The sequence below is a fragment of the Ixodes scapularis genome, unplaced genomic scaffold, assembly GCF_016920785.2.
Source record: "Ixodes scapularis isolate PalLabHiFi unplaced genomic scaffold, ASM1692078v2 PGA_scaffold4__175_contigs__length_147842914, whole genome shotgun sequence".
In the NCBI taxonomy this organism is placed as follows: domain Eukaryota; kingdom Metazoa; phylum Arthropoda; class Arachnida; order Ixodida; family Ixodidae; genus Ixodes; species Ixodes scapularis.
The window spans coordinates 49,862,622-49,877,121 of record NW_024609879.1 but is presented as its reverse complement, the minus strand read 5'-3'; the positions used below and the strand labels follow the sequence as shown (position 1 = coordinate 49,877,121).

The 14,500-nt window shown below is 48.7% G+C and overlaps 1 pseudogene; it reads right to left on the bottom strand.

Annotated features, from left to right (window-relative positions):
* Positions 1-14,500, bottom strand: part of LOC115324992 — a 64,389-nt pseudogene that overhangs the window by 23,528 nt on the left and 26,361 nt on the right.

Below are 14,500 nucleotides of genomic sequence, written 5' to 3'. Positions count from 1 at the left end.
TTGTCATAAAGGTACCCTTCGATGGTCTCGTGGCGCCCTTTCTTTCTTTTCTCCATGTCCCTGAAGACGTGTTGAAAACTCGATGCCGACGGAAAGGCCTTTTTCATTTCCGCTTTCCATTCGTGCCAGGTTTGTTGAACAGAGGTCAAACCGTCATTCCATGTTTTTGTGACGCCGCGAGGCTTAGTGAGAGCAAAGCAGGTTATTTGTTGATCACTCCATTCATAGGCCGCAGCTAGATTGTCAACCTTGTTGATCCACGCTTCCACCGTAAGTTGGGTGTTCGATGATGGATCATATACTGGCACCAACTGGGCGCTTGTCGTAGCCAGCCGTCCGTCCATGGCGCTCGAAGCCTCTGTTGGTGGGTGGCGTTGTGGCGACTGCGTCGTTTGAAAAAGCTGGGCCGCTCCTTCCAATAACTCGCGTACCGCACTTCGTATCGCGGCCTGCATGAGCACTTGAAAGTCAAGTACTACGGACGTTGCACCGTCAGGAGCAAGGCCGAGGTCGTTCGACGTCGCGGTGTCCCCGGCTTCCGTCGTCAAATCCTGGTGTTGGCGCTCGTCGTGGTCGAAGTGTCCGTCGCGTACCTCCGCACTGCGAAGCATATCTGTGGTCGTCGGATCATCCTCTCGTGGGGTCCCCTGCCCTTTTCCTCCTGTCATTAGCTTATGTCTTGTTGACATCGGGCTTTACGTGGACGAAGCTCTTGTCGAGGATCTCTGGTAAAGCAAGAATTCGCAGAGCGCTACTTAGGTTGTAGCATTCAATCCGAACGGCTTCTAAAGTCGAGACCTCTCGATCCCACTTCTGAACTTTTCTGTAGTCACGCAGATGTTTCGTTCTCCGTTTTCTTAAAAAAACAAGCGGTTTATTTCGACGATACCCGCTCGTCGCCGAGACGGGTACCTACCTTCCAAATCTCATTCATCTCGAGTCTACCTCCTCTTCTTCTACGGTTCCACACACAGCCTATCTAGGTGACGTCACACGCCGATGATACCACATCGCGTGGACCGGTTGCGGCATGCGTTCGCGATTTTCGCGCACACGTGCCGATGGCTCCTGTCGTTGACAACAATAGCGTTTGGAAATTTGTAGGTTTTATAAAACCTACACATCCCTAAACGCTATATACTGCTGCGTGAGCGGCAAGGCGTCGACAATGGGCACCTACCTCCCTAGGCGCCGAGGATACGCGTTGATCTCCCCGCAGGGATTTCCGAGCCGGGTCTTTGTTTTAGCAGGCAAGCTTCCGAAAGTTTTAATACGAAAGCATTTACTGTCTTATGGAGCGATCCGGTATTATCAGCTTTTGAAGCCGCGCCAAATGGCACGCAAATTCAGCTGTCCCATGGAGCGAAACCTGTAGTGCGTTGTAGCCACCCCATTGTCTGGCAAGTGGCATTTTTCTAAAGAACTCAACCCCACAGAGAAGCCCTCCCTACAGGAAGTATTCACTGGACGCCATATTTGTGGGTGCTGTCTAGAGCGCATGCTCAGAACGAGCTCACATCAATATGCTGCTAAGACCGGCACTCTCGATGGTGCGGAATGCACGTTGCAAAAGAACTGTGGAAACTCGCCATCAGCGCGCGCTCAGAATTGCCGCACACCGATATGGCCGCCAGTGAATACTCCCTATTGCGCACGGCCCGGCCGCCGTCAAGAGGGAGCCGCCGGCAGCAGAGCCAGCAGAGCCCGCCCGGGCACACTCCGGGGAGGCCGCACGGCCGTGCTCCGCGCGGCGTAGCTTGTAGGAATACGCTACGTGTGCGTATGCTTTCGTATTCCGACACGTTAGCAGTCTTGAGTGTCTTTGTTTTTTTTTACGCGTCCTTTAGCACGAGGCGGTTCTCTGTAATGCACAATTTTTAGTGTTTTGACCTGCTTGCTGTGGTATTAAATATTGCTTCCCCAGAGCACCGTGCAAAATATTTGTTCAGGCAGAAGGGGCTCGCTGTTGTTGGAAAATGGTCGGTCAAGGCACCACGGCGCTGACGCCACATTCTCGCGTTTCTCGCGTTGTGCCATCCGTCGGCAGCACATCGAGGTGGGCTAGCACACCCATGGTCACCGAGGTTTTTCGCGCGCTCTGCTCTGGCATATCCAAACGCTCGGCTGCCAAACGGGAAAAAGCGCGCCGGGTCAGTTCTTTAGATCTCCGCATTCGGCGCTTAGAACGAAACCTGAAGCGGGAACAGAATTACCCCAAAGCACGCTGTCAAATGTGAGTACTCGGCTTGACGCTTGCATATTATTTGTTCTCATAATTAGGATAGAAAAATGTAAGTCGATCTTTGTAGATTCTAATTTGTATTCGCTGCTCCGGTCTTTGCGCTGTTTCACAGGTTGATAGTTCAGAGGGCAGGATCGGAAGAAGAGGAAGCGAGCTGAGCGTAAGACGGTGTTTAACCACGAGTAGGTAGTGGTTTTTTTCCATTGTGAGTGAGCCAGCCGGACAAGTGGCACTCACCAGGGGTGCTATGTTGCGCTTTTTGCACTCCCAGCAGACTTGGAAGAGGGAAGTGACGTCAACGACACAGCAAATGCAGATTGAATGTTGACAGAAGAAAACGAAATCAACACCCAATCTGCGTTTGCTGTGTCGTTGACGTCACTTCCCTCTCCCTAGTCTCCTGGGAGTGCAAAAAGCGGAACATAGCCCCCCAGGTCTTCGATCGATAGGGTGGTCAGGCTGCTGTGTTACAAGCTCGACCGCAAGCTGGGATTGCAAAACCATCTAATCATCGTTAGACGCGACGCAGCGGGACTTCAGGGTATGGGCGACTGGCTTTTCTGCAGCGCTGCTGCTCTCCTGAGCCGATATGAATCACTATCACTTTTTAGTGCGAATCTATAATTTGACTCGCCTTCCTAATTCTGATTGATGCTCCTCACTCTTTACTACTGAAATAATTAGACGCGGAGTTTGAACCCAACATCGTGGGGATTTTGTTTTACACTTTTCGCGCTTTGAAAAGATGAACCTTCAAAATTTGACCAACCTCTTTCTATTCAAAGCTAATTCCATAAACGTTTTGCCAACGGCCCATATGTTTTCAAATTTGAAAGCGGGTAAAACTGTCTTCTCTTGAAACGCATTGATTAGTATGACGAATTCATATATGTCAAAAAATTGTATTGCATATATAAGAACGAATAGAAAGCTTTTGACAAAAACGTACAAAGAAAAAACGTAATATTTTTAAAAAGACGCTGAATTTTGTATTTTCAGCATTACTTCTTCAGTTTTGAACTGTTTCTGCCGAATTAACTCCGCCTAAATTAACAATAATATCAGTTTTAGATTGGCTTGGATAAAAGCTTTTGTTTTATATGTTTCTTATGCCTTAAACAATTGCACATCGAAAGCTAGCTCGATTCAAACTTAGCCTAGTAATGTTAAAGTTGCAAATCCAAGAAGTTTTTTTTATAAAATAAAATAAAATAGGCGCACACTCCTAGATAATTTTACAAGGTCTTCAAGCAGTTTTACATACACAAGGTCTTAAAGCAGTAAAGAAAGTTATAACTGTTGTGAAAAAAATAATCTAAAAGTTTTGAGACTCCACTCGTGAAAACCGCGAAAATGGCAAGATGGCTATTCTGCACTTTGGAAGCAAAAAACTCAGAAACAAACACTTTTCCATAATCCTAATTTGCAGTTTTGTTCTAATCACACATTTTCCTTCAACACATATATATATATATATATATATATATATATATATATTAAAATGTTTTGAAACCCAATCTTTTTTTTTTGCACGTTTTGGGATGAAATTACTCATCTACATGTTTATAACAAACCAAGTTCATTTGTTCAAAAATGCACGTAATATCGAGACTAGGAAGGTAGTAATAGATTTCAATTAGCACGCTCTAATTATCACTACACTGTATTTCGACTCGTCAGAAATAAATAACGCAAAATTGGAGGTCAAATTGGTGGGCAGTGAGCGGATGCTTTTAAACAGGAATTAGAGTGCACCGCCTCCAAACCCCACAGACATGCCTTCGTATGGCCTCTCTATGAAATATAGATATCTTTATTGTTTCTTCCTTTCATTCTTTTTTGGAGGGGGGGGGGGGGGGAATCATTCAAAAGTTTTTGTTTTCCTTTTTCCTGTGCTACAATTATGTTTCCTGCGATCACAAAAATTTAAGTGATACCAAGCGAACGTTTTCTGCACCAGGTGGGCAAGTGGCTCAGGCATCTTTTACAAGACTTACGTGATAACTACCGCCAGTGTATTTTCAAAAACTCATCCAGCTTTGGTGTGAATGGAACAAAAATATGACATTGGGTGGTGACAACCTGAGAGAAACACCTCTCATGTCGTTGTCCTACAACGTCAATTATTCGAAATATTCGCGACTGGCGGGGTGTTTCATCGTGAGTGAGATAACTCACTAAGAAACGTGAAAGGAAAATTTTTGACAGAAATAGTCCTTAATTGGAACAAACAATTCCAGAAATTGCTGTTTTTTTAAATATTTTGTTTATGACACCGGTGGATGCTTATTGGTATTTTTCGATTAAAACGAGAAAGCGTTTTGCAGCAAAAAAACGTGTGGTATGGATATCAAGCCGCTTTCCCGAAAAAATGCAATATTTCTTTTCTCCTGAATGCCATATTGCCACGCGCGTCGGCGAGCAACCGCGTGCGTGGTCGAGTGTTTAGCTCGCTTGACTGTCGCGCGGAAAGTCGAGGTTCGATTCCAGTCGGTGGAATGTTCTTTTATTTATTCTTTCAAAATTGCGTTCTCGTGAGCTCGAGAACATTCTCGACTGATCGAGTTCCGAATGTTCTACTCCTCGAACGTTGTAGGCCGATTGTTCCAGAAGCCAACGCGCGTACATAAGGGGCTCCGCGTGACGTTTTGCAGTTAGTGTCGCCCCAGCGTTCGACTCTGCAGTTACGCCGACTTCGACGCCCGCGACAATTTCTTCTGTTATCTTCTGTTTCCTTTTTACTTTTCGTTATCGCCTTATCCGTTGTCACTCGTGACATTTGGGGGAGGTGCGGGGTAGCGCACGTCCGTGCAGCGTTCCCCTCCAAGAGCCCGCAGTGCAAGTCCGATTCCAAGCCCAGTGAGAAGACCACTCAACGCGGAACCTGAAACACAAACCAGCCGCCGCACGAAGGGAGAGGATCCTGAGTACGGTTTGCTGCTGGAGAAGCCCAAGCCGAAGGAGACGACGATGACGCAACCAGTCGCAATACCCCGCCGCTTCTCCCGTCACCTACCTGCGCGTCGCACCGCGGACGGCCGCCCCCTTCCGAAGTAAACTCTACAAAGACATCAAGGATTGGATTGACCAGTACGAACGTGTCGCCCGCCACACTGGCTGGACCGACGGGAAACGTCTGCAGAATGCGTATTTCTCGCTCGAAGGGACTGCCAGGTGCTGGTACGAAAATCACGAGTCTTTTTTGACATCGCGGGATGTTTTCAAGAGCCAGCTGAAGGCAACATTTCTCAACCAACACCGCCGAGAGAGAGTGACGAAGACCTACTTCAAACCCAAACCCAGGGCCCCAACGAGAGCGTCACCGGCTTCGTGGAGGACGTTCTGCGCCTGAGTGCCCGCGCCGACCCTCAGGAAACAGAAGAAAAGAAGGTTAGAATCCTCATGCGGGGCGTGAGAGACATCTTCGGCGGCCTTGTTCGTGGCCCTCCGACCCGACAGCAGTCGAAGATTTTGTCGGTGAGGCGACGAACATCGAGCGTGCCCTGCAAGTCCGACCGAGCCACTACCATCGACTACCCAGCCTCCCTGCCTTCGCGCCGTCTAGCTGCGACCCTGGCTCCAGTATCTCGGGCGTTCGTGAGATTATTCGAGACGTTGTCCGGGAGGAGCTCCGGAAGCTGCTGCCTGCTGCCGAACAGTCGACTACGCTGTCGATAGCCGAAGTGGTGCGCGAAGACGTTCAGCGGGCAATTCAGCCGGAGCCTCCTGCAAGTGTAGCAGCACCCGAGGAGCCCACCCTAACCTACGCCTCAGTGGCCCGACGGCCACCGCTTCCTCCTCGGCGCAGCGACAACCAGGTCCAGTACGCCACCCAAGAAGCCTGCACACCACGGAAGACCGACGTGTGGCGAACGCTCGACCGACGCCCTCTGTGTTCCCACTGCGGGGAATGAAACCACACCTACCGCCAATGCCCATAACGACGACTCGTGCTACGGGGATTCCACCCGAATGATCCACGCCCCCGTTATGGTGAACGCCATCGGGAGATCGACGAGTACCTGCGACGACCTCAAGACCCCGAGCCTGCGTCCCGCCGAGAGTTCCGGTCGCTATCGCCACGACGTCCAGCTTCGCCAATGCACCGACGCCGACGTGAAAGCCCCTCACCCCTCGCTCCTCGCAGGGGAAACTAAGCGCGGCAACCCCCGGAGTTGGGGTTGCCGAAGACGACCGACGCCAAGATCCCCCACGAACGTCGGAGGGCCCCCACTCAAACGCTACCAGAGACCGAAATGACGCCTCTGCAACGGTGTCCAACAACCTAAGCGTCGTCATCGACGGCTACGACGGATCGGCACTCGTGGACACCGGAGCAGAGTACTCAGTCATAAGTGGGAGGCTCTTCTGCCGCCTTCTAAAAGTGATGACGCCGTGGGAAGGACCTCAAATACGAACCGCAGGAGGACACCTCATTACACCAGTCGGAAGATGCAGTGCTCGCGTAGAGATCCACGGTGAGACGTGCCCTGTGAAATTCGTCGTTCTGCAAAACTGCTCGAGGGACGTTATACCTGGAATAGACTTTCTCTGCGAGTATAATGCCGTCATCGACCTCGGGGCAAATCAGTTGACGCTGCGAAAGCCTGTTTTGCCGCCGGAGGAGAAGAACACGACGTCAACCGCGATCCGAGTTATCGCCGACCAGATGAACTAGCCGCCGCAGTCGAGTGTTTTTCTCACCGTCTTAACCGACGCAGCCATGCACGGTGAAGTTCTTCTGGAAGGCAGCATTCAACTGCTTCTTGAAAAAGGAATTGGCGTCTCACGAGGCGTAACGTATCTCCAAGAGGGTCGTACAACTGTTCTCGTGACAAACTTTCGAGAGGAGCCGCAATAACTAACGAAGGTTACCACTGTAGGCAACGTCGAGGAGCTTCAGACGCCAGCCGACGTCACCGCAATCTCATAGGAAACATCGTCGCAACAGCAGGAGAGCACGTCGCCGCTGCTGTTCTACATTGAACCCGAACTCCCAGGTCCTAAGCGCCGGCAACTGCTTGGTCTCTTCGCTGAATACAGTGACTGTTTTGCCACATCGTCGAAAGTTCGCCAAACCCCAATGGCGAAACATCGCATTTTTACCGACGACGACGCGCTCCCTGTCCACCAGTCGCCGTATCGAGTCTCCTTAAAGGAAAGGAATGTAATTCAAGATCAATTCTAGGAAATGCTCGACGACGACATCATTCAACCCTCAAGAAGTCCGTGGGCGTCCCCAGTGGTCCTTGTAAAGAAGAAGGATGGAACTCTGAGGTTCTGCGTGGATTATCGTCGACTCAACGCTGTGACTAAGAAGGACGTCTATGCGCTCCCCCGCCTTATCGACACGTTGGACCGACTGCGCCGATCCTGTTATTTTTCGCCGATGGACCTGAAGAGTGGTTACTGGCAGATTGAAGACGACGAACGCTGCCGGGAGAAAACTGCCTTCGTAAATCCCGACGGACTGTACGAATTCAAAGTGATGCCGTTTGGACTCTGTACAGCACCAGCCACCTTCCAGCGTGGCATGGACACCGTGCTGTCAGGTCTGAAATGGCACAGCTGCCTCGTCTACCTGGACGATGTCGTTGTATTTGCATCGGATTTCGACGAACACCTGAAAAGACTTGAAGCCGTGCTTCAAGCCATCAAGACCGCCGGCCTTTCACTCAAGCCAACAAAGTGTCGGTTCGCCTATTGGGAACTAAAGTTCCTTGGCCACGTCGTGAACAACAAAAGCGTTCTCCCTGACCCCGCGAAGACCAGCGCCGTAGCTGCATTTACGCCACCGTGTGACGAGAAGGCCGTGAGAAAATGTCTCGCACTCTGTGCCTACTACAGACGGTTTGTTCAGGACGTCGCCAAGCTGTCCGCACAGGTGACGCACCTCAGAAAGGACGTCGTAAAGTTTGAATGGACAGAAGAACACGAGCGATCTTTCGATGAGCTCAAACTAAGGCTCCAGACGCCCTCGATTCTTGGCCATTTCGACCAGTTTGCTGATACAGAGTTCCATACAGACGCCAGTAACACCGGGCTTGGCGCGGTACTAGTTCAAAGGGAGGGCGGGGCAGAGCGAGTCATCGCATACGTGAGTCGGACGCTGTCTAAGTCGGAGAGGAACTACTCAACAACTGAAAAGGAGTGCCTTGCTGTCGTCTGGGAAATAACAAAGTTTTGCCCATATTTGTATGGAAGTCTTTTCCGCGTGGTCGCCAACCACAACTCGCTCTGCTGGCTGGCTAATCTCAAAAGACCCCTATGGACGCCTTTCCCGGTGGAGCCTACGGCTGCAGGAGTTCGACATGATCGTTGTGTACAGGTTTGGCCGGAAGCACAATGACGCCGACTGCCTGTCAGGAGCTCCTGTCGAGGCCGGTCCTGCCTGTATCGAAGACGACGACGTTGAGTGTTTCCTCGGCACTTTGGACGTCAGCGACATGGCGGCACTCCAACGAGACGACCTCAAACTGCGACCGCTCCGCGAGCACTTAGGGGGACAAGCGAGTACAGTTCCCCGAGCTTAAGAATCGGGCATACATTCTCAAATGCGGTAAGGGCTGCTGTACAACGAGAACTTCGTCAACAACAACAGAGCATGGCCGTTGGTTATTCAAGCTAGCCTTCGAGACGAAATCTTCCAAGGATGCCATGACGACCTAACGGCTGGACACATTGGCTACAGCAGGACCCTCGCCAGGATTCGAGAAAAGTACTACTGGCGGAGGCTACCGAGGACCGTTCACCTGTACATTCGATTGAGCCACGAGTGTCAGCGACGCAAAAAAAAAATGCCGACAAAGCCATCAGGACTTCTGCATCCGATTGCCCCCCGTCCAGGCCGTTCCAGCAGAACGGAAGGGAATTTACTTGGCCCTTTCCCGCCAACTATCAAGGTCGGGAAACCACTGGATAATCATCGCCACAGATTAGCTAACACGGTACGCCGAGACGAAAGGCCTCCCATCAGGTACGGCTCTAGAAGTTGCCAAGTTTTAGAGCGCAGCTCTTAGGGGCCCGTTTCCGGCTTGAGCGGCGTCGCCGTCGGCGTCGGCGTCGCCGTCGCCGTCGCCGTCGCCGTCGCCGTCGGCGTCGGCGTAACCGCGCGGTGCATCATGGGAAATGTCCCATAATGCACCGCGCGAGCCCCCCACCAAGGTCACGTGACCTCGTGGGGGTCACGTGACCCCCCGAAGTCACGTGGCCCCCTCCTCGAGGTCACGTGACCCCCGCCGATGTCGCGTGACCCCCCGATGACGTCATCGTCACTGATGGCGTCACCGGCATCCACATCGTCATCGTCATCATCACTGATGACGTCACCGGCATCCACATCGTCATCGTCATCACTGATGACGTCACCGGCATCCGCAGCGTCATCGTCATCATCACTGATGACGTCACCGGCATCCACATCGTCATCGTCATCATCACTGATGACGTCACCGGCATCCACATCGTCATCGTCATCATCACTGATGACGTCACCGGCATCCGCATCGTCATCGTCATCATCACTGATGACGTCACCGGCATCCACATCGTCATCGTCATCATCACTGATGACGTCACCGGCATCCACATCGTCATCGTCATCATCACTGATGACGTCACCGGCATCCACATCGTCATCGTCATCATCACTGATGACGTCACCGACATCCGCATTGTCATCGTCATCATCACTGATGACGTCATCAGTGACGTCACTGATGTCGTCACCGGCATCCGCATCGTCATCGTCATCATCACTGATGACGTCATCAGCGACGTCACTGATGACGTCACCGACATTCGCATCGTCATCGTCATCATCACTGGTGAAGTCATCAGTGACGTCACTAATGACGTCATCGGTACGCGCATCGTCATCGTCACTGATGACGTCATCAGTGACGTCAGTGATGACATCATCGGCATTGGGGGTCACGTGACCCCCAGGTAACGTGACCCCCCCTGGTTAGTTTAACCCCCCCCCCCCCAGTGCCCTTCCCTCCTCCTCCTCAAGAGCTGCGCTCTAATTCGGCGTTACAGGGAGTTGTAAGCGGCTTTCATTTTTTTTCATCGAATTCATTCACCTCCGTCACGGTGCCGCCAAAGTCCTTATTGCAGACCGGGGATCATCGTTCATGGCCCAGCTGACGCAAGAGATCCTTCGTTTCAATGGCACCGGCAAACGTCAAACCTCTGCGTACCATCCGCAGACAAATGGTCTAAAAGTAGGACTAAAAAAGACTATCGCCGATATGGTCTCCATGTATGTCGACGCAGAGCAGAAGACTTGGGACGAGGTGCTACCCTACGTCACGTTTGCTTACAACACGGCGGTGCAAGAGACCACAGGAATAACCCCGTTTCAGCTGGTGTATGGCAGAAACGTAACGACCATGCTCGACTCAATGCTACCTCACAAACCAGCTGACGACGGGATCCCCGACGCCCAGGTGGTTGCTCAACGAGGCGAAGAAGTTCACTAGCTTGCCCGACTCTGCGTTCAAGATCAACAACGTGTCAACGCTATCCGGTACAACCTTCGCCGGATCGACGTTTGCTTCAAGCCCGGAGATTGTGTGTGAGTTTGGACCCCGATACGACGACGACGGTCTAATCGAGGAACTCCTGAAGCGCTACTTCGGACCCTACAAAGTACTTCGTCGACTGGAGCTCTAAACTACGAGGTGATGCCCGACGGAACACGGACCTCATCACGCCGCCCTCCATGATCGGAAGTCGTCCACGTCGTGCGCCTCAGGCCGTACTACGCGAGATAAGACTGCGAACTGTGATCTTGTGCAAGGCTTGAGAGGATTGTGTTTTGCCAGCCTCCGTATTTTTCCATTTTTTTTGTTTGTCTTGCTGTGTTTAGTTGCCTTTCACGTAGCATCGAGACGACGCCTTTTTAAAGGGGGGAGTAATACCACGCGCATCGGCGAGCGACCGCGTGCGTGGCTGAGCGGTTACCGCGCTTGACTGTCGCGCGGAAAGTCTAGGTTCGATTCCGGTCCGTGGAATGTTAAACATTGCGTTCTCGTGAGTTCGAGAACATTCTTGACAGATCGAGTTCCGAATGTTCTAGCCGCCGAACGTTCTAGGCCGATCTGTTCCAGAGGCCAACGCGAGTATATAAGGGGCTCCGTGTGGCGCTTTGCAGTCAGTCTCACCCCAGCGCTCGACCCTGCTGTTACGCCGACTTCGACACCCGCAACGCTGTTCTGTTATCCTCTGTTTCGTATTTATTTTTGGGCACAAGTTCGTCCCATTAAAAGTTTAGTTTCTTCAGTTATTATCGCCTCATCCGTTGTCATTCGTGACAATATTCATCATGTCTGGTATGCCGGCCAGAATTATGTTCGAAATTTTAAAATAATAGGAATAGTTGTAACATCTGGTGTTCGTCTCCTTCGCTTTCTTTTTTTAGCGAGGCTCGTGAGGGGGGCTTCTTGGTTGACGTAAATGCTACTTGAGCAACGTGGATGCCTGTCTGAGGTACCTAAAGACACGCTTTTCAAATCAAGATCTTCAGAATTCGCACCAGGAAAGTCTGAGCTAGGTAAAAAAAATATAAACTGAACTATACCATGTAAAACGTTATATAAACGTATACTGAATACTTACCGCGGTCGTCAAAACCGTGAGTAATTTCATGTCCTATCACCACTCCAATAGCTCCCATGTTGAGTGACCTGAAGAATAGAAAACATTAGATCCAAATCTTGAGGCACGCGTAAGCTTTGTTTTGAAGTCGAATCTATGAAGAGTTATAAGATGTGACTTGTGAAGTAAATGTTTTCGTTTCTTTAAACCGTATTGCTTTAAGAACTTTCCAAAGAGCCTTGACCGGCATAGGTCTCTCATAGTAAGATGTGTATGCTGATGCTGTAACGAAGCGTGCGGGGAAGACTTTTCACTTGAGTGCTTTCGAAGACCCAGCTTCCGTTGCCGCAAAGGGGCATTTGAGAAGGTACCGCTTCATGTAATTTTGGTTTTGCCAATTTAACGTTATTGTCACGAAATAAAAATATACCGTACGCTGCAAAGGCATCAGGTATATTTATATGGGTATTGACGCCGTAAGGTCGCCGTTGTATTGTTAATCTGTCATGAAAAATGATGTATAAAACAAATTTGCCTTTTATGAGGGGACTATGCGGGACACATCATTTATGTGAATTGTTCTTAAAATATTTTTGTTTTACTTCTGCAGGTGTACAACACTGTGTTTGAGATAACTTTTCCGAATACTTTAACAAAGCTATGACATATATTAAACAAATGTAGGCTTCTTCACAGTTCCCTTGAGCAAGTCAATATATGTTTTGTTACCTTCCAATCCTCCTACTTAATGCTAATTAATTAGCTATATTTCTAAATATTGTATTTATTTTAACCCTTTCAAAAGGAAGTTTTGTATGGCGTGTTATTTCCACAAAGGTATTCTGTGTATCCAATATGTGTTGCCTTTAAAAAAGGTAACAACAAATCTCGCGCAAGTTTTAATATCATCTCACGCGACTACCCAGTACAGAACTGCGATGTTGGTGCCCTTAATCACAGACATTTCTTTTATATCTCGCGCACTTTCCTTAAAGTTGAATACATAGATTTTGCAAGGCTTTAACTTGATGGAAACAATAAAATGATATGACTCTCAGCACCCTTTGCAGCTTTTGTAATGAAAGGTTTGTGGGCAAATTAATGTTTATAAAGTTAGCTGATTAATCTGTGTAAAATAGCCAGTTTGGCCCAATGAGAAAAAAATGTGTTTGACTTGTTTATGACGTCCAAAACTGATAGTACGCCACAAGTTGTAAATAAAATACATAACATGGTTTAGAAAGTCGCCGAATAGAAATGCGTAAATGTATGGAAGCCGTGGGGGAACATGTATAACAAGTGGGTCATACTTTACATAGTTGGATAAAGATATGCTTTATGTAATGTGTGTGTCACATCTCCTGAATTCGAAGCAGATTAGTTGGATTCATCATTTCTCAGGATCAGCAAGGATTGAGAAAACTGTAATGGGAAATTCTTCCTCATACACCATATCCGTTCGACTTGGTTTCGTCGTGTTTTCCCCTCTTTGCGGGACTCATAACGTTCTTGGCTGAGAGGAAATTCCGGACCAATGAAGAGTTCATCATGGCTGTCAGTGGTTAATTATGGGCCCTCGAAGGAAGTCCCATTTGAGAAAGAATACAGGAGCTCGAGAAACATTGGACCAAGGGTGTTGAGTTTCGAGGAAAATATGATGGAAAATGAAATATAAAATAAATCAGATTAATTTCGTCTTCATATTAATGCCAGAAACTTTACAGTATACCCTCGTATTGCTTATATGTGTGTAGTTTTGGTTACTTTAAATTTTTGTTATTGTGCGCGGTTTTTAGGGTATTAGTTGCTCATTCATCTGTAATGCGCGTGATGAAATCGAATCGTGAAGAAAACAAAGAAGAAAAAAAGCCGACTCCCCCAAACATGCAACTTCGATATTTGTTTGGTCAATCCCGAACAGCTGACATTTTTGTTATAAATTAGATTTACAACATCGAAGGTGCAGTGATTAATACGTTTTCGTATTATAGGAAGCAATTTTGAGAACACACTCAATAGAATTCGTAAAGCCACTTACGAAGGCACACCGCCTTGAAAAAATGGCGGCTGAAGTATTCCAGCAGGGAAGGCTGAAATATAGGGGGTATGCTTGACCTCAAAATAGAGGGAGACCAACCAATGATGCAAAAAGTACTTTCCGTCAAAATTCGCACAAATACTAATGTAAGAACATTATCGAAGAGGATGAATGCAAATCTGCTCTGTATTAAAATTAGGAGATAGTGAATAAAGGTCTTCAGAAAGTAGGGGGGGGGGGGGGGGACGCAATCAGTACATTTTTGACGAGCTGTCAAAAACTCACTGCTATAAATAAAATTGATAGGTATAATTCTTTCTTAATAAACAAGATGGAACAAATGCGGTATTAATAACGTTATCGGAACGAAGTGTTCCATGTTCTGGTTTAAATTTCGTTCCATAAAAAAAGGCCGTTCGAAATCTGCTTTGTAACAAAAACATAATGATCATTTAGAGAACGTAACTCTTCGTTCCCACGTGCAAAAAAGAATCAGAATTAAAATTTATAGTAAGGAAACTTTTATTTTGGATAAAAAGTAGAAAGTTCTAGCAAGTGCGCACTTATTGCAACAATATACAACTGAGCTTAATCTCAAAAGCAGCACCTCATCAAGTGTT